This window comes from Ambystoma mexicanum, chromosome 12, assembly GCF_040938575.1.
Source record: "Ambystoma mexicanum isolate Mex_15411 chromosome 12, UKY_AmexF1_1, whole genome shotgun sequence".
In the NCBI taxonomy this organism is placed as follows: domain Eukaryota; kingdom Metazoa; phylum Chordata; class Amphibia; order Caudata; family Ambystomatidae; genus Ambystoma; species Ambystoma mexicanum.
This window is the reverse complement of record NC_090936.1, coordinates 563,263,843-563,291,046: the sequence shown is the minus strand read 5'-3', so window position 1 is coordinate 563,291,046 and position 27,204 is coordinate 563,263,843. Positions and strand designations below refer to the sequence as shown.

Below are 27,204 nucleotides of genomic sequence, written 5' to 3'. Positions count from 1 at the left end.
TTCCCCAAGGTCCAACATGTGAGGTGCATCCCCTGCTTCAATTAGGGAAGCAGAGACTAACAGTATGGTCGATTTCAGGGGATCCTGCCGCAAGCCAGGCTTTTTGGGAGAGGCTGAATGCCTCATTGCAGAGTCCTGGGCAGCAGGGACAGAAAAATCTTACAGAGCAGCTTGGGCCAAATGGTATAGCTGGTGCATGGCAAGGAATCTGCATCCCGCTAAAAAAGATGTAATTCACGTACTGAACATTTTTGCTGCTATGGCTGCTTAGGGAAAAGCGTATAGGACAGTCTCTAGCTTTAGATCAGTGATTTCAGCAGGGCATGAGCGCATACAAGGGCTACCAGTCAGAAGGCATGCATTGGTATGCAGGCTGCTAAGAGGGGTAACATTTTTGAGACGCCCAGCGCCTAGATATTCACGGCTTTGGGATGTGAATGAAGTCTTGAAACATTTTCAAGGTTGGCCCAATAATGAGAAAGCCCTCTCTGCCAAAGAGATCACCTTGCTCTGCCTGCTTTCTTGCAAAAGAGTCTCAGACATTAGAGCACTAGAGATTGATAAGATGTCCTATTCGTCTACAGGAGTTAATTATGAAGAGAATCAAGACTAGCATTAGGTCGGTCTCGCACACAGCATTCAGGAGCAGCCTAAGCACTGTCCTATCAGGGGCCTGGTAGATTACGAGGCAATGACAGAGCAGCTTAGACTGCCCCGAGAGTCGCAGCTTATTATTGCCCTACGGAAGACGTTAAAGGCAGTCTCCATTGATACCTTGCCTAGATTGGTTGGCTGGAGTATGCAGCAAGCGGGTATCGATACCAGTGCATATGGTGCACATTCAGCAAGGGGTGCGATGACGTCTAAAGCCTTTAGCGTTGGGCGCTCCTAGAAGACATCTTAAAGGCAGCAGATTGGTCAAACAAGTCAATGTTTATTTATTTTAAGCTGCAATCCTAGTCTTCTTGTTGCTGGTAAACTTTGAGCAAGCATAATCCGAGCCTACGGTCTTGACATAGAATACAGATTTTCCATACTAACGTGAAGGAAATTCATGATTCTATTAAAGATATGGAGGCAATGGATTATCCCACCCATGCAATCGATACAGAGATGAGGAAGCGCATAGTGAGGTGGCTTAAGTGGCGACTGCTTAGGAGCACGGCAACTGTTTGTTACAATTGCCCACCCAGTAAAGTTTAACAATTGGAGTAATCTTTTGGCCCCTCTGCAGGCACTGAGACCAAACCAGCTGGTTTGTGAGGAGTTAGGCTCTGTCAGATATCGGATTGGGGCGTTTCCCGTTTTGGGACACAGAGTTGGAATGTAATGTTAAAGCAGCAAAAGAAAAAGAGGAAAAGCAGAGGTAAAGGCGTGAGCAAAGCAGAGATTGGTAGAGGCAGTATCAAGTGGGAAGTTTGCAGTCATTCAAGTTCAGACTACGAAAAAAAGACTTGTCGGAGGTTGTCGTTTTTTCACTTCAATGTATAGTTTTGTCACGTGCTGCTCGAGAAGTAAATAGAAGAGTTGAGTATAATCCTTTGCCTCTGTGTCTTTAATAGAATCATGACTTTTCTTAACGTTAGCATGGTAATTCTGAATTGCATACGCTTTTATCTCCATGATAATCCATCCTTAACTCTTCTCTTACCCACCTAATTCTGAGTCTAGTCTGAGCTTTGAGAGGGCCAGGGCCGAGCACCAGCAGGCTCAGTAATCTCGTTTTGAGGCAGGGCCCTGCCAGGGCTCAATAATCTCCCCTGGCAGCCCCGGACGCCAGAAGAACTTTTGTTCCTAAAGCCTGAAGCTCTCATTGATGTGTGAGAGCTTCAGGCTTCACAAACAAATGCCTTTATTCCAAAATGGTGGCGCTGCACCTGCGGGGCATCCCTTCAAGCAAGAGATGCTCTTGGGCCGGCGCCATCATTATGGAACAAATCTGAGGCCGCTGGAAGCAGAGACCTTTTGTTCCTAATGCCTGAAGCTCCCGCTCATTCATGGGAGCTTCAAGAATAAAAGGCCTTGGCTTCCAGTGGCCTCACCTTTTCAGCCTTAATAGTAATGTTGCCCCATCCAAGGCACGATGCCTGCCAGGGGCAGTGCCACCATTATGGCTGAAAAGGCGAGGTGCTGTCCCCTGCCAGCCAAGCCTTAAGCAAGTAAATGCAGATATCAGCAACCCTCTGCCAAGCGGGGGAAGAGGGCGCTGATATCTACAAAAGGCTGTCTGGCGAGGGTGCTTGTAACCCATTGAGACCGCCGACCCTCCACCCCCGAAAGGCCACGCCCCCTTGAGCCTCAGCTCATGCTCCATTGCCACCTAAGGCGCCGCATTTATTATTATATAAAAGGAGGAGTCAATGAGATGATGGTCCATTGTGCACTTCTTGCATGTATAGCTCTCAACCTTTCATTGGCCCTGGGCGGGTGAAAACATACGATTTTGTATTTGGCGGGTGAAATGCCCATTGAATCCTATAAGCATGTGGCAAGCTTGGCGGTTGAGAGCACTGCCTAAGTGGCGGGTGACACCCGCCAAACGCGTTTAAGTTGAGAGGCATATGCATGCACTTGAGCGAATGATGGACTGGATAAAATGCATAAGGAATCTGAAAGGACGACAGCTGTGAGGCAGAAAGAGCAGCTGGCTGAGCAGTGGTTTGCAGTTCACTGTAAAATGTACTTATCAGAACTGCCACACACACAGTTCGGGAGAATTCTTCTGAAGCCGCACGTGAAACTATGAAGGTCTGACCCACACCCTAAAGATATGGGGCTCTCGTGCTTTAGAAACGATGTTTAACCACCCACTGAAGCCGTTTCATGACGGGTGCAAGTGACCCAGCCAGTCTTCGCTTATTTTTCTGTATTCTGGTAATTTTGCACCATAATAAATGCAGAAACTCAAGTCCCAGAATGCAGCAGAGGAATCAGAGTTAGATACTAATAACTTAAGAGTCAATACATGCCCAACATCACTTACTTATCCGCCTCCCTCTTCACTCCAACCCACACATGTCCACCCAGACTGTGACATCCACACCTTGTCTTGGTCTGGACGTGCATCCGACTATCCTGCGAATGCGGCCTCAATACGAGTGGGAGAAGTGGTGACCCACGAAAGTCACGTCCCTAAATTTCGCGCCAGCTCTAGACCTTTATGGTGATGTCTCGGTGGGATGGGGGTTTACTGCAACTGACTGTCAAAAAAAGTCGAAATGAAGCTCGGCCTTGATAATAATGCGGAACGGCTCCAAAAGAAGCTAGCGGAGAGCGTCGCATAGCTTCAGCTTGTGACGTCTTGTGTACGCAGACCGATATAATTATCTCTTATTTTTTGCTCATTTGGCACACACCCGTTTCTTGTCTTCATTGCATGCTGTTATTTTCTTTTGTCTCCTTTTATTGAATGCTAGTGTCTAGCTCCCATCCAAGAAACGCACCACAACAACAGCCCGCCTACTCTTCTCCGGAGTCCAAGTGACTTTTACGTCATCATTGTGATTTTTCCGTAGCATTGGAGGCGCTCGGTTCCGGTCCAGTCCGGAGTTATTTCAGTGAGCGGGATTCGGGAAGGGGAAGGCTCCGGTGCAAGCGCAACCGCAATCGCAATCTGCGTGCTTTTGGCTCGAGCTGGAACTCGGGGAGGCTCTGGGCTGCCAGACTGCAAGAGCAGCAGGAATCGCGGGAAGGCATTTTTCTGAGTGGGAACGCCCAGGCTGCAAGAGCAGCAGCAATCTGTGTTTTCTTGGCTGACTGAGAATACAATTGCATTGTCTTCGGGATACCGTGAACGTTCCTGTAAAACACCAGATTGAGAGAGGGGAGCGGAAAATTGCATTTACATTAAAACCCATGTTCAGCTTTTCAACGTGAAAGGTATGGAGGGATAAGAAAAGGGACAGTGGATGATGGAGTTTAACTGATCAAAGGGGGCTAGTAGAGTAATTTAATGTTTCATTGAGGCTGTGTTTAGGATGGGTGGTTTTGGAGGGGGTCAGGAGGGGATATCTGCGTATGGTTCGGGAGAGGCATGTGGACATCTTGGTGTGGGTCTGCGTGGGGTAAGAAGCATCTTGCTATGTGGTGGGAGGATGGGGCATTATGGTATTGGTCTAGAGCAGGGGTGCACAACTAATTTTGACAGAGGGCCGAAAGTACCTTACATGAGGGCTATAGTGGGCCGAAAAGTAAATGTGGGCGGGGTGGAGCAGGAGGCTTTTTCAACCCCCAATTTGTATTAAACACATGGAAAAAGAATATGTTTTTGAGGGGTAACGATTTTTATTGCATTTCAAACTTAAATTTTGTACTACACATTTTCCATTGTTATAATTTATTTCGATTTAGTTATTGTATATCGTCTGTTAATATTTTATTGACCTATGATTGGACATTCTGTTATTTTGGACTGCTATAGTTTGCTGTTTGGGTTGCCCAAGAGGAGTATGGCCTTCGTTGAGTCAGGTTTCCTCAAAAAAGCAAAGGATGTACATCTAACTGTGCCCGTTTTAACTTTATTATTGGGTTCACTCTTGGAGTGCAACACTATGCCCCATGGCTCCCACCCCCAACCAAACACTATGCCCCATGGCCGCCTCACCCCCAACCAAACACTATGCCCCATGGCCGCCTCACCCCCAACCAAACACTGTCCCCCACCCCCAACCAAACACTATGCCCCATGGCCCCCTCACCCCCAACCAAACACTATGCCCCAAACACACTCTCAAGCATGCACCCATACAGACCCAAATCCCCCACCCCCCAACTCAGCACGCATGCACCCATACAAACCCAAACCCCCACGCCCCCAACTCAGCACACACATTCTCAGGCATGCACCCATACAGACCCAAACCCCCCACCCCCAACTCAGCACACACATTCTCAAGCATGCACCCATACAGACCCAAACCCCCCCACCCCTGACTCAGCGCACACACTCTCAAGCATGCACCCATACAGACCCAAACCCCCATCTCAACATACACACAAACACTCAAAAACAAACATTCATACACATCCTACACCCACCCCCATCAACATACACAAACACTCAAAAACAAACATTCATACACATCCGACACCCCCACCCCCCCATCTCAACATACTCAAAAACAAACATTCATACACATCCGACACCCCCCAATTCAACATACACAACACACTCAAAAACATTCATACACATCCGACACCCCCATCTCAACATACACAACACATTCAAAAACACATTCATACACATCCGACACCCCCCCAACCCCCACCTCAACATACACAACACATTCAAAAACAAACATTCATGCATATCCGACACCCCCCACACCCTTATCTAAACATACACAACACACTCAAAAACAAACATACATACACATCCGACGCCCCCACCCCTCATCTCAACATGCACAACACAAACACTCAAAAACAAACATTCACGCCCATCCGACGCCCCCACCCCTCATCTCAACATACACAACACAAACATTCAAAAACAAACATTCACGCACATCCGACGCCCCCACCCCTCATCTCAACATGCACAACACAAACACTCAAAAACAAACATTCATACACACCCGACAACCCCTCCCCATCTCAACATACACAAACATACAGCAGAACAAACCCGACACACAAACACAAACAAACAGACCACTTACCGGATGTGCTGGACGGCAGGTAACCTGGAACACTGGCGAAGTGAGTGGTACTACGGCTGGCATGGCCAGCAAGGCTGAAATGCCTTCTGGCATCAAGCCTTACTGGCCACGCCAGCCGTAGTGCTGGCACTCCATTGGTGCAGCACACACGCACCATGTGGCTCGTAGGAGCGACGTGGTGCTTGTGTGCTGAGCCAATGACGGCCAGTGTTTTGTCCGGCCCGGAAGACAACAAAGACTTTCCTAATGGAGGGCGGCCGATGCTGCTTGCGGGCCGCCCTCCATTAGGAAAGTGTTTGTGCCTTGCGGGCCGGACAAAACAGCATGGCGGGCCGCAACTGGCCCGCAGGCCGTATGTTGTGCACCCATGGTCTAGAGGGAGGGATGGGGCACTTTGGTGGGGTCTGAATGGTTGGCTAGGGGCATGCTGGTTTGGGTCTGGTGGGATGGGGCACATTGGTGTGGGTGCAGAGGGATGGGGCACAATGTATGGGTCTGGAGGGAGGGATAGGGACATAGTGGTGTGGGTCTGGATGGAGGGATAGGGACACAGTGGTGGGGGTCTGGAGGGAGGGTTCGGGCACATTGGTGTGGGGCTGGAGGGAGGGATAGGGCTCATTAGTGTGGGTCTGTGGAGAGGGATGGGGTACATGGGTATGGGTCTGGAGGGAGAGATGGGGGCACAGTGGGTCTGGATGGTGGCATGGGTCATCTAGGTGTGGGTTGGGGGATGGGATGGGGCATCTTGATGTGGCTCTGGAGGGAGGGAATGGGGGCACATTGGTGTGGGTTTGATTGGAGGGTTGGGGTACATTGGTCTGTGTCTCGGGGAGGGATGGGGGCACATTGTGGGTCTGGGCGGAGGGATACTTCATCTAGGTGTTGGTCTGAAGGGTGGGATGGGGGGCATCTTGATGTGTGGATGGAGGGATGGTGGCATCTTTGCGGTCTGCATTAGATGGAGGCATCTTGGTGTTGGTCTTGAACAGGTATGGGGCATCTGTTCTGTAGGGTGGGATAGGGCATCCTCGTGTGGGTGGGATGGGGACATTTGTGCATCGTGGTGTGGCTCTGGACGGATGGATGTAGGCACTTTGTCGGTTTGATGTGAGGGATGGAGCACATTGGTGTGGGTTTGGTGTGAGGGATGGGGCACATTGGTGTGGGGGGTGGGGCATCCTGGTTTGGGTTGGATGGGTGGGTTGGATGGGACAACGGTGTGGGTCCAGAGGGAGGGGATGGGAGCACATTGGTGTGGGTTTGATGGGAGGGACAGGCACATTGGTCTGGGGGCAGGATAGGGCACATTGATGTGGGTCTGGAGAGGGATGAGGGCATATTGGAGTGGGTCTGGAGAGGGAGGGATGGTGGCATCTTGGTGTCTGCAATGGATGGGGGCACATTGGTGTCAACCTGATACAGGTATGGGGCATCTGTTGGTCTGAAAGGTGGCATGGGGCATATTGGTGTGGGTCCTGGTTTGGGTTAGATGGGGACAACGGTGTGGGTCCAGAGGGAGGGGATGGGGGCATTTTGGTGTGGGTTTGATGGGAGGGACAAGCACATTGGTCTAGGGGGGATGAGGGCATATTAGTGTGGGTTTTGGGGGGATGAGGGCATATTTGTGTGGGTCTGGAGGGAGGGATGGTGACATCTTGGTGGGGTCTGCAATGGATGGGGCACATTGCTGTTGGTCTGAAATGGGTATGGGGCATCAGTTGGTCTGGAAGGTGGCATAGGTCATCTGAGGGTTGGATGGGGCATATTGGTGTGGGTCTGGAGGGATGGGATACACTGGTGTGGGTTTGTTGGGAGTGACAGAGTACATTGGTGTGGGTTTGGGGACAGGGATGGGGCACATTGGTGTGGGTCTGGCGAGAGAGATGGGGCACAGTGTTTCTGGAGGGTGGCATGGGTCATCCTGGTGTGGGTTGTGAGGGTGGGATGGAGTGTCCTGGTGTGGCTCTGGAGGAAGGGGATGAGAGCACATTGGTGTGGGTTTGCTGGGAGGGATGGGGCCCATTGGTGTGGGTTTGATGGGAGGGGTGGAACACATTGGTGTGGGTTTGATGGGAGGGATGGGGCCCATTGGTGTGGGTTTGATGTGAGGGATGGGGCCCATTGGTGTGTGTCTGCGGGGAGGGATGGGACACATTGGTGTGTGTGATGGGAGGGATGGGGGACATTGGTCTGGGGAGTGATGGGGGCATATTGGTGTGGGCTTGAGGGGAGGGATGGGGGACATTATTCTGTGTCTGGGGGAAGGATGGGGGCACCTTGCTGTGTGGATGGAGGGATGGTGGCATCGTGTCGGTCTGCAATGGGTGGGGGCACATAGGTGTTGGTCTGCAGGGAGGGATGGGGCATCCTGGTTTGGGTTGGATGGGGACATCGGTGTGGGTCTGGAGGGAGGGAAAGACGGCACATTGGTGTGGGGGAGGGATGGGGCACCTTGGTGTGGGGCTGGGGAGGGATGAGGGCATAGTGGTGAGGGTCTGGAGGGAGGGATGGTGGCGTCTTGGTGGGGTCTGCAATTGAGAGGGGCACACTGGTGTCAGTATGGGGCTGGTGTTGGTCTGGAACAGGTATGGGGCATCTGTTGGCTTGGAGGGTAGGATGGAGCATCCTGGTGTGGGTAGGATGGGGACATCTGTTTGCATCTGGAGGGTGGGATGGGGTATCTTGATGTGGCTCAGGAGGGAGTGGATGGAGGCACATTGGTGTCGGTTTGATGCGAGGGATGGGGCACATTGGTGTGGGTCTGGGCAGGGACGGGGCACATTGGTGTGGGTCTTCAGGGAGGGATGGGACATCCTGGTTTGGGTTGGATGGGCTCATCAGTGTGGGTCTGGAGTGAGGGCATGGGGGCACATTGGTGTGGGTTTGATAGGAGGGACGGGCACATTGATCTGGGGAGGGATGGGGCATATTGGTCTGGAGGGAGGGATGGTGGCATCTTGGTGGGGTCTGCAATGGATGGGGCACATTGGTGTCAGTCTGAAACAGGTATGGGGCCTCTTGTTCTGGAGGGAGGGGTGTGGAATCCTGGTGCGGGTGGGATGGGGACATCTTGGTGTGGCTCTGGAGGGGGTATGGGGGCACATTGGTGTGAGTTTGATGGGAGGGATGGGGCACATTGGTCTGTGTCTGGGGGAGGGATAGTTCATCTAGGTGTGGGTCTCGATGGCGAGATAGGGCATCTTGCTGTGTGGATGGTGGGATCTTGGTGGGGTCTGCAATGGATGGGGGCACATTGGTATCGGTCGGACGGATGTTGGTGTCTGTGTGGGATCGGAGGGAGGTGGCATTTGAATCTGGAACATGTGTTTGGAATAAAAAATGGGGCATTTGAGTGTGAATTGTGACATGTAGGGCTGGGGTATCTGCTTGTGAGTGGGAGCATGAAAGATCATTAACAGCGGAGCAGCCGGAGGGAGAGCTGCAGGCCGACCTCGGTTGCATCCCAGACACGCACACCCACAGCACCTCTTGCAGAATGGCCCGGGGCACGTGGGCAACCAGGCGCTGTGGAGCGGGGATTTCCTTCCACCGAAGGGGGGGTATGCGACCCAGCAGATGGACAGTGATGCCTGGCAGGGTTGGGTTAACCTGCTCGGGATGTCCCCAACCACGCACTGTAGGAGGAGCCCTGCGCGGTCCTCTCTCCTCACCGAGCCAGCCGGTCAGCAGGGAAGCCCTGAGTGGGGCCAGCCGGGAGAAACCGGACTGTTCTCGAGCAGTGCCTCCCCAGGTAGAGGGCACGGCAGGCGCAAGTCCTGAGCCATGGCACGGCAGGCTTACTCGCCGGGCGGGCGCTGAGGTTCCAGCCACCCACATCTGTGGGCGAGCGATGGCCAGGATCGCTGGCACAGTGGGTGACCTTCCCTCTTGCCCAGGTACCTGGAGCTCGGCCCTGTGCAGCCGGGCTGGGGTTTGAAGACTCTAGCTGTCACATGGACCCTGTTCCCTTCATCCCCCTAATGTCAGTCCCGATCAGCACTGTCGCAGGATCCCTGGACCTGGCGCGCAGACTCATTGCCGGAGCATCCCGGCCTCACCATTTTCTCTGCCACATGCCGATTTTGGGAGGGCCGGGTGGCTGGTGCGCACTGGATGTGGTGGCGGTGGTAGCGGGCCTTAAAAAATCCTGGCGTACCTTCTCCCTACCCCGGGGCACCTGGCCGTGCTGTGTGTGGCTGTCTGTGGTGTCCCACGGCTGCTGGAGTTGGCTGGCCATGGAGCGTGGGCCTGGAGACCATGTGGGCTTCAGCCGCAGATCGGTGCAGTGCACACTCGGCTGCACCAGAGGCACGGGGCTGGGGCAACCACCCCGTGCAGGCCCGAGACCAGCTACCCTGAGCTTTGTGCTCCCTGTCTAAGGCCTCAGATCAGACGTGGCGACCCGCTGAATTTAAGCATATTACTAAGCGGAGGAAAAGAAACTAACCAGGATGCCCTCAGCAACGTCCAGTGAAGAGGGAAGAGCCCAGTGCCAAATCCCTGTTCAGCGGCAGGTGTGGGAAATGTGGCATACAGAAGACCGACTCCCCGGCATCGCTCTGGGGGCTCAAGTCCTTCTAATCAAGTCACACAATGCGGACGGTGTCAGGTCGGTAGCGGCCTCTGGTACGCCAGGATCAGGTCTTCTTGGAGTCAGGTTGCTTGGGAATGCAGCGCAAAGCATGTGGTAAACTCAATGTAAAGCTAAATAAGGGCGCAAGACCGATGGCCAACAAGTACCGTAGGGAAAGTTGAAAAGAACTTTGAAGAGAGAGTTCAAGAGGGCGTGAAACTGTCGAGAGGTAAACTGGTTCAGGTCCGTGCAGTCTGTCCGCAGGATTCAATACGGCGGGCAGGTTTGTCGCCTGGATGGTGGATGCTGTCAGAGGACTGCGGCCTGGGCACACTCGGCCCCCGCAGGGCGTATTTCCTCTGTGGCGGTGCACCGCGACCGGCTAGGAAGGCCCCAGGGGGCAGATGGCTCTCCGCTCTGGCAGAGTGTGTTACAGCCCCCTGACAGCAGTTTTGCTGTGTCCACAGGGCCTGAGGGAGCTTGACCGCTGCTGTGCCCTTCTCCGGCAACTGATCTGGCCCCTCTTGGGGGTAGCTGAGGCAGTGACGGGAGACAGGGCTCCCGATGCGACTGTGGTGGTCTGCTTTCAGTGCCCCCGGCGATGTAGTGCGGCTGGGTGGGGTGGCCCATAAAGGGTGCCAGGGGTCTGAGGTGATGCCAGTTACCCACGCGGCCTGTCTTGAAACACGGACCAAGGAGTCTAACACGTGCATGAGTAGGAGGACCGAATGAAACCCTGTGGTGCAATAAAGGTGAGGGCCGGCGCGTGCCAATTGCAGTGGTTTCCCGTCGCAGTGGGCGCACCACCGACCAGTCTCGCCCGCTCTGTCAGGGAGACGGAGCGTGTGTGTGTGATAGGACCGAAAAGATGGTGAACTAGGCCTGGTGGAGGTCCGTAGCATTCCTGATGTGCAAATCGGTCGTCTGACCTGGGTATAGCGGCGAAAGACTAATCGAACCGTCTAGTAGCTGGTTCCCTCCGAAGCTTCCCTCAGGATAGCTGGCGCATGCAAACCCCAGTTTTATCTGGTAAAGCCGATGAGGTCTTGGGGCCAAAATGATCTCAACCTATTCTCAAACTTTAAATGGGTAAGTAGCCCGGCTCGCTGGCGTGGAGCCGGGCATTGAATGCAAGTGCCCAGTGGGCAACTTTTGGTAAGCAGAATTGACGCCATGTGATAAACCGAATGCTGGGTTAAGGCACCCGATGCCGACGCGCATCGGACCCCAGAAAAGGTGTTGGTTGATATAGACAGCAGGACGGTGGGCCTGGAAGTCAGAATCTGCTAAGGAGTGTGTAACAACTCACCTGCCGAATCAACTAGCCCTGAAAATGGATGGCGCTGGAGCGTCTGGCCCTTACCCGACCGGGGCTGAGAGCCGTGGGGGATAAGCTGCGACGAGTAGGAGGACTGCTGCAGTGTGCACGGAAGCCCAGGGCGAGTATCCAGGTGGAGTCGCTGCAGGTGCAGGTCTTGGTGGTAGTAGCAAATATTCAAACATCTTTGAAGGCCGAGGTGGAGAAGGGTTCCATGTGAACAGCAGTTGAACAGGAGTCAGTCGGTCCTAAGAAATGGCTGAACGCCGCTCGGAAGGGACAGGCGATGTCCTCCGTTGCCCTCAGCCGATCGAAAGGGAGTCGGGTGCAGATCTCTGAACCTGGTGTGGCAGAGACAGGCGCCCTCACGGCCTCCAGTGCGATAACGCAAACTATCCCAGAGAAGCTGGTGGGATCCCCAGGAAGAGTTCTGTTCTGTTTGTGAAGGGCTGGGCACCCTGGAATGAGTTTGGCCCGAGCCTTGAAGGTGTTGCAGTTCCGGTGGCGTCCAGTGAGCTCTTGCTGGTCCTTGAAAATCTGGGGGAGATGGTGTTAATCTGGTGCCGGGCCGTACCCATATCCGCAGCAGTTCTCCAAGGTGAACAGCCTCTGGCATGTTGGAACAATGTAGGTAAGGGAAGTTGGCAAGTCGGATCCGTAACTTCGGGAAGGGCTGGGTCGGTCAGGCTGGTGATGCACATCGGGGCTGGCTGCGCACTACAGCTGGATGAGGTCTCCTCCCAGGGGGCAGTGCCAACTCTGGATTTCTGCCCAGTGCCCACAATGTCAAAGTGAAGAAATTCAATGAAGCGCGGGTAAACGGCGAGAGTAACTATGACTCTCTTAAGGTAGCCAAATGCCTCATCATCTAATTAGTGACGCTTGAATGGATGAACGAGATTCCCACTGTCCCTACCTACTACCTAGCGAAACCACAGCCGAGGGAATGGGCGTGGCAGAATCAGCAGGGACTGAAGACCTTGTTGAGGCACACTCTTGTCTGGCACTGTCAAGAGGTTATAAATAAAGGTGTTTAACTGCAGTTAAATCCCTGGTCCTTCAGGCAAAGAGTACATTACAAAAATAAAGTGTAAACCATTGTCTCTAGAGGCTAGAGTCACCCGGGTGCTGTTCGAGTGTTGTTTGTGACTCCGGTGGATTTCACAGAAGTGACCCTGATCACACGGGAATTATTAAGAACATGCACATCCACACAAGCAAGGAACTGCTTTGGTGTCCACAATTTGGATATAAAGGGGAGTTACTCAGCACACTGATCACCACTTTTTGCGGGTCTACAAGAATCTATAGACGCCAGTGAAGGATTTAATCCTAAACATCTAGCTTCATACCCAGATTGATGGCATGGGGATTCAAAAATGGCTTATTCCATTCCATGAAGAGCAGGACATTTCTCTTGTGCCCTACGTCCTGAAGAAGGTCTTGAGAAAATCAGGACAGTCATTTCAGGACAGTCAGATTGGACCAAAAGATGTGTCGACGACCGCACAAATAGTCTGTGCATTATAACCAGATGTTATACGACACCCGAAACTGAGGACTGAGTTGTAACCATATGTGAAATATCTTGTGTAAACATGGATGTATGTCTAGAGTATGACTACACAATGTATAGTAGGCCATAATGGTTTTATGTATGTATGTATGTATGTATGTAAGAATGATATAATGTACAGCCCCAACATGAAAAGGTAAAAGCCATCTTCTATATTCTAACTCCCAAGACCAAAAGAGACCTTAGAGCTTTCCTTGGGTAATAGGATATTACCATAGGTTTATCCGCAACCTTTTGGATAAAACGGCACGGCTGACAGATAAACTTAAAAATGCTGAACCCCAGAAACTTCAGTGGAGCGAGGACAACGATGTATACTATAACATCCTAAAGCAAACACTATGCCAAAACCGAATCCTAAAGGTAGTGGACTTCTCAAAGGAGTTTATGTTATAGACGGACGCCTCCCTTACAGGGTTAGGAGCCATCCTGTGCCAAATTTGCCTCGGACTAGAATACCCCATACTATATGTTTGTTTATAGTTTTTATTTAGTGCTTTCCACCAAAGCACTTTACATTATAACAACAAGAATACAATAATAGTAGAAGCAATTACAGATATGAGTCAAACCAGTAATACAGCACTTGGAACAATTTGCCAGTGAAGATAAATGAGGAAAGGGGGTGGAGAGGGGAAGGAAGTGGGGAACAGGAAGTGGAATAAGCTGAAGGCGAGGGAAGTGGAAAGGGGACTTAAAAGGAAACAAAGCAGGGAGAGAGAGGTAAGAAGAGGAGGATAAAAAGAGGGAGGAGAGGGGAAGGTGGAGGAGGGAATGAGAGTATCAGGGAGGGGAGTGGAGAAGGAGAGATTTTAAGGAGACACGCGAGGAGGGATAGGTGAGGATGGAACGGATAGAGAGGAAGGGAGTTCCAGTGGAGGGGGGCAAGGACCTGAAAGGAGTGAAAACAAGGAGGCGCATGGGGACGGGGGAACAAAGAGGAGAGAGAGATATGGGGTAGCAAGATCATGAAGAGATTTAAAGACAAGACAGAGGAAGTGGAATTTGAGTTGGGAATGAAAGGAAAGCCAGCCAAGATGAGCGAGCGAGGAGGAGATGGAGTTGTGAGGAGAGAGAAGACAGAGGATACGAATGGCAGAGTGGTAAAGGGATTTGAGGGGGGCAAGATGAGAAGCAGGGAGTCCAAAGAGGAGAGAAGAGCAGTAGAGAAGACGACAGAAGAAAAGGGAGGAGATTAAAAGTTTAGTGGCGTGGAAGGTGAGAGAAGAGCGTACTTTGCGAATATTGAAAAGGTGGTAGCGGGAAGTGAGAGAAATATTGTGGGTGAAGGAGAGGGAGGAGTCAAAGTAAATGCCTAGATTACGAACATGGGCAGAGAGAGGATAGATTAGAGGGAAGAAAGTGAATAGAAGGAGGGGGAGAAGGAGGAGGAATAGTGTTGAGGGGAGAATAAGACTTCAGTCTTGTCTGTATTGAGAGAGAGAGAGTGGGATGACATCCAGTTTTTAATGGCAGTAAGACAAGAGAGTTTAAGATGGAGGTCAGGAGTGAAGGAAGAAAATGAGAGGAAAAGCTGGGTGTCATCGGCGTGGTGAGAAATACAGAAGAAAGAGATGATAGGGGCGAGAAGGGAGGTGTAAAGAGAGAAAAGAAAAGGGCCAGGGACAAAGCCTTGGGGTACACCATAGTCCAAGGGAAGAGTGAAAGAGGTACGACCTCCCCAGGAGACGGTAAAAGAGCGGTGGGAAAGGTAAGAAGAGAGCCAGTTGAGGACGGAGCCTTTGAAACCTAAAGAGGAAAGAGTGTTGAGCATTAGGGGGTGATCAACGGTGTCAAAGGCTGCAGAGAGATCGAGGAGGATGAGGACAGAGGATTGCTTAGAGTAGCAAGCAGTGAGGAGGGAGTTGAGAACGAGTGAGAGCAGTCTCTGAGGAGTGTTTAGGGCGAAAGCCAGATTGAAAGGGGGGAAGGAGAGAAAAGTTAGTAACAAAAGCACAGAGCTAAGAATAGACTATGTGTTCAAGTAATTTAGAGAGGAATGGAAGAAGAGAGATTGGATGGAAGTTGGATACAAGATGAGGATTAGCGGAAGGTTTCTTCATAATAGGGATGATAGTAGCATGCTTGAAGGCAGAGGGGAAAGTAGCAGCAGAGAGACAGATATTGAAGAAGGAGGTTAGGTAAGGAATGAGGAGAGGGCAGATGTTAGGAATAAGGAGGGTAGGGAGTGGATCAGAAGGGGCAGCAGTGGGATGAAATTTGGACAGGAGAAGGAGTAACGGGAGAGAAGTCTTTTATACAGGTATGAGGACTGGGGGGGAAAAGGGGAACATAGCAGAAAGAGGAGGAAGTTTTGTTTTGGCGAAGAGAGAATCTTGGAGGAGAAGAAGTCAGAGAAATCAGAAGGGGATAAGGGAGATGAGGTTGAGGGGTCAAGAGTAGGAGGGGAGAGGAGGCGAGAGAGGGTTTTGAAGATACGACGAGGATGAGAGGCTTGGGAGTGTAGAAGGTTAGTAGGAGCGTTTAGCCGAGCTGAGGCTGCAGTCATATAGAGAGTGGTAAGAGAAGTAGGATGTCTGGTTAGATAGAGAGGGGAATTACAGCGACGCTCGAGGTGGCGTAGGAGACTACGCATGGACAAGAGGTGGGAGGAAAGCCAAGTTTGAGAAGGCTTACGAGTAGGGCGAAAGGATGAGAGGATAGAGTTGATCGAGACTGGAAGAGACTGATGAAGACAGAGCAGATAGGGCTTCATTAGCCGAGAGAGAATAAAAGTCAGAGAGAGGGGGAAGAGAGGAGGAGCAAGTATCGTGAAAGGGAGAAGGGCTAAAGTTACGGAGAGCTCTTTGATAGAAGGATGAAGGATGAAGAGGAGGGCGAAGGAGTGGGTTGAGGGAGAGGAGGAGTAAGGGAGAAGGAGAGTAAGGCATGGTCAGAGAGATAGTTGTGTAGAGTAGAGACGGAGGAGGAGGTGTAGGTAGAGTTGGTAGAGTTGAAGATAAGATCAAGAATGAAGCCAGAAGAATGAGTAGGAGGAGAAGGGAGAGGAGGTAGGAGTCAAGGATGGAGAAAAGAGGGGAAGGATGAGGAGGAGAGGGGAGGTGAAGATTGAAATCGCCAAGGACGGTGAGGGGAGAAGGAGATGGGGAGATAAGAGATAGGAGGTGGTCAGGGTCTTCATAAAAGGAGGAAAGGGAGCCGGGAGGTCTATATATAATTAGAAAAGAGATAGTGAGGGGAAGTGAAGGATTTGTAGAGGTATTCAAAGGAAGGGAAGGTTGGGAGAGGTACAGAGGAGGTAGAAGAAAGGTATTTAGGGTGGAAAAGGAGTCCAATGTCTCCACCACGACCAGAAGAAAGAGGGACGTGAGAGAAGGAGGAGGAGGATGTAGTGACAGCCTCCCAAGTCTCTATGGTCGGGCTTTGCTCTCTGGCGCCTCCAGAGCTAGCAGACCTTCGGCGGGTGCTGTGCTAATAACAGCCCATCCTGAAAGCGACTGAGTCCCCACCAACCATTATTTTTGAGTCCCCACCAACCATTATTTTGAGCCTGCAGAAGACTGACAGCCAGACCTGGGACACCGCGAGCTTCCTGGAGGGGTTGATGCTCCATGAAACTTGGAGAGGCTTTCACTTCTACAATCTACAAGAAACGATCCAACTCGACACACATACTAGTGAAGACCAAAGGAGGGGATACTGTGCCACGCAAAGTGTTTTATCGCCGCTGCGATGGGTCTAGAATGTGAAAATATCTATCTTTGACCTTGGAGAAGACTTTGTCTCTAAAGTCTTATTACATTCTGGAAAAGATACCGTTTTTTGGAAGTCTGGCTCAGAAAGGAAATAGACGCCAGTGGAACACATGAGTTCCGACCAAGAAGTTTAAAAGAACACAAGAAGACCAAATGGCCACTACATAACAGACTGTTGCTATATGAAAATTAACCCCTGAAGAATTTCCTTGAATTGTGTAAATCGATATAGGAAAGAAACATATTGGGTAGTGTGGACTGTAGAATGAGAGGATGTATGAGAGGCAGTACTTCGAGAGATAGCAACTCGGTGCAGACAATGGGACGACAGACCGGATGAGCCCCGGAAGTGGCAGATGGTTAGTAATCAGGTAGGACTTTGGTGGTAACAGTTGTTCCGAAGGAACAGATGGCTCCGGTGGTAGCAAGTAGCCCTTAGAGGAGAGAGATCAAGTTATGGTGGGGGCTGATAGGCAGGAAAGGTCCAGGGGGTATAAGGCAGTTTGTAGATCCAGGGGTTAAGGTGGTAGCCGACAGCCAAAGGGAAGAAAGAATCCAGATGGTGGCAAATCCAGTGGCTATGGTGGAAGCAGGTAGCTCAAGGGGAAAAAAGAATCAAGTGGTGCAGGTACAAGGGTTAAGGTGGTAGCAGGCAGTCCAGAGAGAGATCAAGATATGGTGGGGCCGATAGGCAGGAAAGGTCCAGGGGCAGCAGGCAGTTTGCAGATCCAGGGGTTAAGGTGGTAGCCGGCAGTCAAAGGGAAGAAAGAATCCAGATGGTGGTAAATCCAGTGGTTATGGTGGGAGCAGGCAGTCCAGGGACAAGAGAGTCCGGTGAAGGGGGGATGGTCAGTAGATATGTAGGGACCAAGAGGTGGCAGAGGCCAGTAAACAGGTAGGGCCTGGATTATGGCAACCAGTGCAAGAGGCAGCGGCACTGAAGGTGGCAGGTAGTCCGCAGGATTATGTCCACAGGATTAAGGCAGTCAGTCCAGGAGGCAACTGCACTGACGGTAGCAGTGTGCCCAGGACCCCAGTAATTGTGCAGGGGCAGTAGAGAGGTCGAGATAGTAGCAGGCAGAGCACTGAATAGATGCCCAGTGGTGGTGCCCGGGTGAACCCAGGTGAGTGAGGGTTGTGCACTAATAAGTGAGACGTTAGGCAGGGCAGCCAGGAGTGGCAGGTGGTGGCCCAATACACCCACCCGACAGAGGCAGTGGCAGGGCCCGCTTCAGTCAAGGAGAGGCATGGACAGATGTAGGTTCCTCCAGCCTATTAGGCAGGAGTAGGAGAGGCAGTGACAGGCACGATTCAGCCAAGGAGAGGCAGGGGCATCAGCAGGTTCCTCCAGGCAATGAGGCAGGAGCAGGAGAGGCAGTGAAACCCCCACAGCCTCGGAGGGGCCGGAGCAGAGGAGATGCAATGGAGAAGTGCGGACCGTAGCCAGCAGAGGTTCAGCTCATCCACCCAGGATGAGAGCAGGAGAGGCTTGTGAAGAGATGGCCATGGGGCCGGGGCTAGGAGGTGTTTGTAGAGAAGGGCAGAGCAAGCCGGCAGAGACCCAGGACACCAGCCTGGGACAAACGCAGAGGAGGGGCCGGAGCTGGGAGGTGCTGACACAGATGGGCGGAGCAACGGCCGACAGAGGCCCAGGATAACAACGCCGAGCAGGGCCCGTCAGGTGCTGGCAGTGACCAGCAGCAGAGGAGAGGCGGTGAGCCAGGCATGTCCAACAGGGTACCTGCTGCAATAGAGACGGAGGCTGCAGGCATGGACGCCGGTTCACCGTAGCACAGAGGAGAGGCCAGGGCAGGAACGTCTGCAGCCCCCAGCACAGAAGAAACGGCAGAAGCTTGAAAGCTGCAGCCCTGAAACTTGATTTGACTGAAACTATACACTAGTCGCAAGTTATTCCCATGTGAGAAAAACTACTCTGTGGTGGAACTAAAGGCCCTAGCCATCAAGTGGGTCATTATCCATCTCAGGTACTATCTGTTAGGAAGAAAGTTCACTCTGGTTACTGACCACTCGCCCTTAGTCTGGATTAGCCAACGCAAATAGTCCAACCCTCGGGTCATGCAATGGTTTCTAGACCTACAATCCTATTGTTTCACAGTTGAACACCAGAAAGAAAAAGACCAGGGAAACGTTGATTTTCTGGCTCGGTTCCCACGTGAAACAAATGTGTGGCTACATCGCATGGAGGAAGGTTCTGTGAGAAACCTGACGGTGTCTCTCTAGCTAGTCCCTGGGGAATCTGTCATCCAGGTGGCCAGGACACTGCCATCACTATTGGATCCAGTTCCTGGGGTGGACTAGTGAGGAATGATCACCTGGATGGGGTGACCTTGGGGAGTGGGACACCGACGGGTGAGACGATGTATCCCCCTTCTTTCAGCACCTTTTCCCCATCCTCTCACGTAGGACATTCAAAACCAAAGCCACCCCCTTTCCAACACGAACACTTTCACATAACACGAAGGACAACGGACTAACAGAGCCGTTTCCCTGACATGTCCCAATACAAGGGTCATGCAATTGATCAGAAGCACACATACTTGGCGGCCCTTTCCACAGGGATAAAAGGTGGAGCCCGAGAGCACAGTACGAGCACAGCAGACATCAGGACAAGACGGCTAATCAAGTGCGGCAGTTTAATGAAGGAGAAAGGCTGCAGGAATCGAGAGGGCGGCGAGGAGAGAAGTGACCGTGCCCTTTTCGTCCCAGACCCACAGAACCTTCGAGGAAGAAAAGCTAAGACTGTGAACTATTTTGATTTGAGAATTTCTAATGCACACCAGACAGAGTCAACTATATACGGGCGCTGATGTAAACTAATGGGTGGACTTTCAGCATATCAGTTCAATGAAAGCAGCCTATCTGAAAAGAAAAGTTTTCAGGCTCTTCCTAAAAAGTATTAGGGATTCAGAAGATCTAATCTCTAATGGTAGTTGGTTCCACAATTGTCGACCAAACACACTGAATCTTCTGTCTCCCCCAGAGATCAGGTTAGACCTTGGCACCGACATCAAGAGCTGATTTCAAGACCAGAGACAATAGCACAAGTGTCTTGCAGGAGATGTCAACGGTACACTGGGCAAGCCTACGCCGATAAGCAGGAGCGAGGGAAGCTCCAGAAGAAAAACCAAGCGGTTCATCACAGCCGGTGAGTCAAAGGGGAAACAATAAGAACCTGGCTGTTTTGAGTGAGAATCGTAAAGTGGCAAGTTAGACTGTGAAAGAACTGTAACAAGTGTTAAAGGGGAGACCAGCTGCAGAGGGAAACCGGCACCATGCGGGTGCTAACTCCAAAGACTCTGGTCGATCCTCATCTGAGAGAAACTACAGATACCAGAAGGCCATAGGAGAGCTACCGAAATAGGTCACAGTGAGGGTCAAGCAAAATCCCTGTACAATCGAAAGACTTTGATCTACAAACTGTGTGAAAGAAAGGGAAGTGAATCCTGCAGTGAGAGGAAACGAGGGAAGCAAATCCAAAGAGGGCCAAATCCAAAGAGGGGCAAAGTCTAAAGTCCCAAGAAACAGTGTGTTGACAAAAGATTACCCGGCTGAGGGATGTCAGCTGGAACTGTTTAAAAAGACATTCATATTGTGAAGAAGGAAAAGCAATATTAAACCCGACGAGGAAGGCTAAGATTCGAGAGGGTTCAGTGCCCGGAAGAGGGGGACCCAAGGGTGAAGAATCTTCACCCTAAGTGAAACCAACTTTCATTTGTTGAAGGAACTTTTGTTTTATTATTTTGAAGACATCAGGTCCTCGAAGGCAAGAGACTTTCAAGTGAAAGTAGACTTGGTCATTGACGGCCCTGAGAGCTGCCATTAGTGTTGGAGTTTTGGTCGGCAGTGGTTGATAGAATTGACTTGATTTTTGATGTGGTTTTGCGGAGGTCGGCAATGAATATCATATTACTTTCCCGTAAGGACGGGGGTCGTCGGATTATGAGACATTCTTGTTGGATTGATAGAGCCATAATGGTGGCTATCAAGTTAATACTCGGGGTTTGGAAATCGAGGAAGAAACCTAATGTAGATGAATGGCTGATGGAATTACATGTTTTGGCACAGTATGATAAGGTTTCATTTCATAATAAAGATAAGGATGAGGACTATTTGAATCTTTGGGGTCCCTTTATGGCTCTATATGATTGATGGGTAGATGGAAAAAAGTTTTTTTTATATTTTTATTATTATTTTTGTTTGTTTGTTTGTCCTGTCTTGTGTGTTTATGGTTATCTTGCTAGTTATGCTTCACTAAGGTTGATTCCTTGTTTGAGCTGTATTGTCTATGATGCTCTAGTCCTTTTGTAAATTTCACTTTTTCTGCTGATTGTGAAGCATTGTTACTTTTGCTATTAATGTTTATATGAAAAACAATAAAGTGTTGTTGAAAAAAGAACTGTCTCGTGCTGGAGAAGCCCGAAAATGTACTGTGCTCCCAGATCCCACCTGACCCCGTGCTCAAAACTTGGGGAAGGGAGACCCAGGCTACCGCAACCTGACATATTATTTGAGAACACTTCTTTCTTTTCTTGAAAACTATCCCACACCCTTTTTTTGTTTTAGCTGTAAGGTTTGGCAATAGGTTTCTTAGCATAGGCCATTTTATTTGACAAAACGCCACTAGGATTGCCTTATTTTTCATTTGATGGTTGATGCTTGCTTCCATTTTAGATTTAGGTTTAGATTAGGCATTTGTCAACCTGCATACAGCATTCATTGTTCAATAAACACCATTGAACTGTAATCACTTGTGTCTGTCTTACTTGTTGCCACCATGAGTTCCTCACACGCTTCGTGCCCAATTTGTTTTGGACATGATCCAAATCCATCTAGTGGTTTGGGCTGTGCACTGGAAACATTTACCTTGTTTGTCTATGGGAAAATGAATGGGAAGTAGGCGGCACTTTTGGAGAAAAAAATGTTTTTGTCTTCTTAATGACCTTTTTTTTATCTTTTAACAGATCTTTACCAAATATTGCAATCTGGGGGGCGGCCGTGTGTCCTTAATTACATTCGAAATTTCGGTTAAATCCATTACTCTAATCAACTGTTATTAACAAAAGAATTTTGAGGGGTACCTATGGGAGTCAGACTCACCTTAACTATAGGGCGGCTATCGCTTCTCTATAATAACTGTTTGTTCCCCACCTTCACCTCCACCTAATCGACAAAGAACTGCTTTTCAAAATATTACACTTTCAGTTTAATGGAGAAAAAAAGATATATATACACATAAGTGATAATATTCTATCTCGATGCATATTATGATTGCCGCTAAAATACACAACTGTTATTATACTATGTATCGCATTGGCACTAGAAAATATACACAGTATTATTCTTTTTACCATTGATAATGTATATAATTGCATGTTTCTTTTTGTGATATATTTTATTTATAGTGCGCCCATACACCACAAGTTCTTCAGGGCTATAAGTGTTTTCAGTTTCTGTTGTGGCCTGATTAACACTAGTTTTATATTTGCAGAGAATATAAAAAGGGGGGTTTATAGAAATAAGTGTATAGACAAGATTGAACTTAATGGAGGATCAGGTATAAATGTGAAGGGTAAAGTATTGCCCACAGCACCCTTGTCAATTAGCAAAAATATGAACATGCACAGAAAAAAAGGCAAGTAGCAGAAAAAAAAGATGCTAGTACCAAAAGAAACGTTGTCGTTAGACGCTCAGTGTTTAGTCCATCTAGCGCAATACCATGTGCAAAGTTTGCTCCAGGCACATGGAGTAATATCGGTGCTGATGGATAAAGACAATGAAAAATGTGCAAAGAACTGTAACAGTAAAGACCCTCAGTGTGTACCGCATCCGCTCGTAAGGATGAATGGTGCATTGTTCATATCCAACCAATTGGAGGAGGCAGTAGTTAGCTGCACAGCAGGGGGGCTGGTGGGGTTTGGCAAAGATGTAATATATGAAGTTGTTGACAACATGTGTCAAGATGTCTGGGTGGCACATGTCTCCAAACTAACATCGATTGAAGCAAAAGAGAGCCTGGTGATGGTGCAACCACAGGAGGAATACGAGGTCTGCTTCAAAGGAAAAGGAACTGTTCCTGTGGAAAGCAAATCCAAGGCAAGTGTAATAAGACTCTGTACATCCCAGACCTCAAGAAGGGTACTGCAGTGCCTATGGACATGTACTGGGTGTGCAGTCAGCAAGCTTTTTTGCACCTCCCGCCATCATGGAGGGACATATGTCTGCTCATCACTCCTCATTCTCCAATCCTTGTGGTTCCAGAAGCACATCCTGCTGGAACAGCAAAAGCGAGCCCAATACCACTGAGACCACCCACACCACAGGCCCTGCAGGCTACAAGACGGAAGCACTCACTTAGACAACAGAAGCAACAGTCCAGCTACCTGTCGGAAGAATCTTTTAAGCTACTGATGGAAATTCCTGACAAATATAGGATATACAACAAGCTGAAATATTTTTCACGTCCATACTTTTGCCAAGAGTGCAGGCCTCAGCAAATGTGAAGTGGCTATAAATAGTGAGGTGGGAAGTGATCCGGCTGGCCAATGAGACAGAGCAAGGACTCAATGCGATTAAGAGCGAGATGTTAGCGATCAGGTTGATGATACTCCGGAATAGATTTGTCTTAGATCTCCTCACAGGCAATGAGGGAGGGGTCTGCAAGAAGATGGGGTCATTTTGCTGCATATACGCACCCCAAATGAGGCAGAAAAATGGGTCCCTAACGCACATCGTCAGGGCCCTGCACAAGCTAAAGACGAATGTGCAGAGTGAAGGCAGAAGTGAGACGGACGACTGGTTCAACAACCTGTTCTCATGGGCTCCATCATGGATAGGAGCGCTGGTGAAAGTATTGGTCCCCGTCGTAGTACTTCTGTTGGTGATGTTCAGCACCTGCCAGATGATCCTTCAGGTCTGTGCAAAGATTCTCTCAAATAGCGCAATGATGGTGGTTACAATTAAGGCAAATAGCGCCTACTGATTATGGTCCACCCCTGTCCTACTCGCACTACTGGCCCATACCCCTTTTTTCCCCTGGTACTTGCCCTTCTGGGCTCCCCCTAGCACTTGCCCAACCCCTTGGTCCCCCTCCTTCGGCACTTCCCCCTCTTCTCCCTATCCCATCTGTTAGCCCTATCTCCCCCGCCCCCACACTTCTTGTTACTGCACTTGCACGATCCGAATGTCACAAGGCCAAGTAGTACTGTTATTGTTTTCTCCCCTGTTCTGCCCCCCCCCCTCCATTTGTCTTGTTGGACCTGCAAACACTTTCTGGTGTATAGGCGCCATACAAATGCTCAATAAATACATAAAATCTCACGGTACAAAAGATGGGCAAGTACCAACAGAAGATCCCATGAAGCACAGGTTTGTGAGGTGCCCATAGATCACCCATGGACAGTAACAACACCTCCACCAGAGCCTGAAAATTATACTGAGCACTGGGCAGACTTATCGGGAGATGGGGGATGTATTTACATGACTTGCAATCCAGCAGAATACGCCCATGCAGGGGAGAGTTTGCAAGATGTTTGTAGAGTTTGGGTACTGAAGAAGACAGAGAATGGCAGTAGAGTTAGTTATTGTAGGATTAACTAAAGGGGGAATGTTGGGATGCAGGCCCAACTCCCTGTCCCACCCAAGCGGTTCCAACTGAGAGCTATGCAGTAAAGAGAGCTGCATGGGATAATATAAGGTAGCAGGCGAGAGGTGTATGCAAGTGATATCATAATGAATGTAATGGTCCAATATGGGGGTACACTTAGTGGGAAGTATGATGAACCACTGCCATTTTGGGGAGTTAGGCCTGGCATAGGGAAGACCCAGTACTATCTGAAGATGATGAAAGGTGTTCAGCTAAAGTACACATTTCTATTTCCGTTCCCCGTCCACCTGGCATAGGGAAGACCCAGTACTATCTGAAGATGATGAAAGGTGTTCAGCTAAAGTACACATTTCTATTTCCGTTGCCCATCCAGGCAGGGGGAAAGAAGACCATTTGGCTCACAAGATACAACCGCTCATTGTGCACACTGCAGACTCTTGTCAGTCAGAAGGAATGCGAACAGCGGAGCTCAGGTAGGGATGTTCCTTGCTTCGCAGTACAATCTCATGAGAAGCAGGGCAGAGGTATGAAGCTGCCAAAACATGGATTCAAGACTTAGAGCTCCCACATCGCCAACACTACCGAGTTGTCCTGTTTGAACTATCAGAAGCACCCATCCCAAGCCCTAAATACCTCAACGGACGATTGATTATCCGTCGCACCATGCAACCCAAGGGAGGGGGGAGATGTCAAGGGAGGAGTTCAAAGACCATGTCCTGTGATTTGTACTGCGAGATGTGTGGGGGTGTAAATAACACATGGAGGCCAACAATGGGCAGGCATGATGGTGTGCCAGATTGTCTGGGATTCAACTAGGCTTTGCACATTTCTGAGGGCCATCTTGACCTCGAGAGTAACCACTGCGCTCATGTCTAAAGTACCAGGTGCACATCACGTGGTCGAAATGTGAAAAGAAAAGGTCTATTCATCTAATGAACCAATTGAGTTACTAGGGTGTGAACTTGTCGCTGCCAAGGTCCATGTAGAAGAAGATTGACACAAGCAACTCCAGCCAATCATTGGATGGTCTATGAGGGGTTGACCGTATGTACATAAGGACCCCACCAATAATACTGAAATGACCCTACATTGTTTTTGTCACAAGTGACATTGATGTTACGCTCAACTGGTATCCACAGGGACGCCACCCAGCCCTGGTTGGATGATTTGCACTCTCGAACCCTCTCCCGGTCCCTTGGTAAGGCCTCTGGTTAAAGATGGGTCTGCAATATAGGAGAGCAGAATTCAATACCAGATTGTCTTTGTTTTCCCACCTCCCTTGGCCTCAACTCCTTCCTCCCCCTTGGGCCCTCTACTCACCTTAATATTGTAAAAGGTGGATTCTCCGTCCTGCTCCTCGTGGAAGGGGCGCATAGATGTGGGGGGCGAGCAGCGACCAAGTTACTTCACTGGTGCAAGCTCCCCTGTGGGAATCCAGGCCTGCTGCGACTCCGTAGGTTTGCTGCTTTACAGTCTTTATATGCAGTTCTTATGTTCCTCTTAGTTCGAATAATAATGTCTTGCTTCTTTCCTTTTAGGTATGGAAAGGTATTTTGGTGTTGTCATGCAGTTTGAAGATGAGCATGGGCCAGTAGGCGAAAGCGCGGTGTGCGCGATGCTGTCCGGCGAGTAAAGCGCGATGCGGGTGCTGTTTCGCCTTTTATATTGCTGACCTGTGTTTTTTCTCTCCTTGCAGGTTGCGATGTTCCTCGCCGAACGCCGTAATGTTCCATCAATGATACTGACCAGGAGATGACTACCCAGGTAAGAATTGTATGGCTTTCTTCATTCGGGAGGAAACGTGAGTAAACACTTACTAATGCTGTCTTTCTTTCTCCTCTTTCCAGGTTATGGTATTCCAGGATGCATGCAGTCCCGGATGATGGAGTTCGTACCTTCAGGTGAGTGGAACTGAAGTCGGCGATGGATTGAAGACAGGATACTCTTCCAGGTAAGTTTCGTAGTGTTCTCTCTCTCTCTGCAGGTCCTTGGTTTCAGGTAAACTGGCATCAAAGAACTGGACACGCTGAGCGTTACGCTGCCCACAGCAGAATAACGCAAAGCATGTTCTGCTGTTTGGGTGCGGTTTAAATAGTATCAGGTAAAGTAGTCCAGGTAAAATAGTCCCAGGCCTGCCACACCCAAAGAAGTCCAGGTAAAGTAGTCCCAGGCCTGCCACACCCAAAAGACTAGACCGCATAGCTTAGTTCCTTGTAACTGAGCTATGTGTGTGCCTCCATGTTGGCTGAACCCCCCAAGTTAAACAGGCCCAAGTAAATAGTCCCATTCTAATGTTGGTCTTCATGATGGTTATGAGCCTGGACCAAAGGCGCCAGGACTGACTCCAAGAGAGTCTTGGATGAGGTTTTAAGGCCTTTGACCTGGCCCTAACTGGAAGGCTGTTTTGAAGTCCTAATTTGGCGGACCCTTAAATCCGGCGGTATTAGCGCTACCGCCGGATTTAAGGGTTACCGCCAAAGTCATGATCAGGCCCACTGTCTTAACGGATCAGGAAGAATACATGTAATATTTGAGTTGTCTAAGAGTATATAGTATAATGGAAGTAATGTTATGGTCACCAAGAGACCTGGAAACAGAATCTATGAAATTATATGATGAACCAAATTTTGATTGGATTGAAAACACGCATGGTTTTGCTGCAGAGAATGTCTGGTATGGGCATATGAAGGAGGTGGGAAGAGAGAAATCTGCAGGATCTTGTTATATCTGCTCACTC

The 27,204-nt window shown here is 49.9% G+C and overlaps 2 protein-coding genes across 3 annotated transcripts in view; one reads left to right on the top strand and one right to left on the bottom strand.

Moving 5' to 3' along the window:
* Nucleotides 1-3,290, bottom strand: part of CENPQ (centromere protein Q) — a 486,431-nt gene extending 483,141 nt beyond the window's left edge. The window contains exon 1 of one of the 2 annotated variants that reach the window (XM_069628870.1): nt 3,044-3,290. The gene's annotated coding sequence lies outside the window, so the exon portion shown is untranslated. Of the gene's footprint in view, nt 1-2,983 lie in introns of both variants that reach the window. The other variant, XM_069628869.1, reaches the window with a different exon arrangement.
* A 124-nt stretch (nt 3,291-3,414) lies between these two features.
* Nucleotides 3,415-27,204, top strand: part of DTX4 (deltex E3 ubiquitin ligase 4) — a 289,906-nt gene continuing 266,116 nt past the window's right edge. Inside the window, exon 1 of the mRNA XM_069628868.1 lies at nt 3,415-3,879. The gene's annotated coding sequence lies outside the window, so the exon portion shown is untranslated. The remainder of the gene's footprint in view (nt 3,880-27,204) is intronic.